Raw genomic sequence first — 484 nt, forward strand, 5'->3', positions numbered from 1 at the left:
TACAGAAGCTCACAGCTTCTGGGACAGGTCCTGTTTCAGGCCTTCATCTTCTGCCAGGAGGCAAGTCTGAACGCCAGATATCTGTGCACCTTCCCTGAAAGAGGAGAGCCTGCCGCAGAGAGTACTCTGACCACTGAAACTCAGGCGAGAGCTAGTCTCCCAGGTCTGCTGGTAGAGAATTACAGAATCGCAAGAGGAACAAGCACTAACCAGAGACAACTATAACAACCGACTCCAGAGTTTACCAGATGGCAAAAGGCAGACATAAGAATCTTACTAACAGAAACCAAGACTGCTCACCATCATCAGACCGAGCACTCCCACCTCAGTCAGTCCAGGACACTCCAACACACTCAAAAAACTAGACCCGGATTTAAAGGCATATTTCATGATGGTGGTAGAAGACATCAAGAAGGTCTTTAATAACTCACTTAAAGAAATATAGGAGAACACTGCTAAAGAGTTGCAAGTCCTTATAGAAAAA

This window comes from Mus caroli, chromosome 2 (assembly GCF_900094665.2).
Source record: "Mus caroli chromosome 2, CAROLI_EIJ_v1.1, whole genome shotgun sequence".
NCBI lineage: Eukaryota > Metazoa > Chordata > Mammalia > Rodentia > Muridae > Mus > Mus caroli.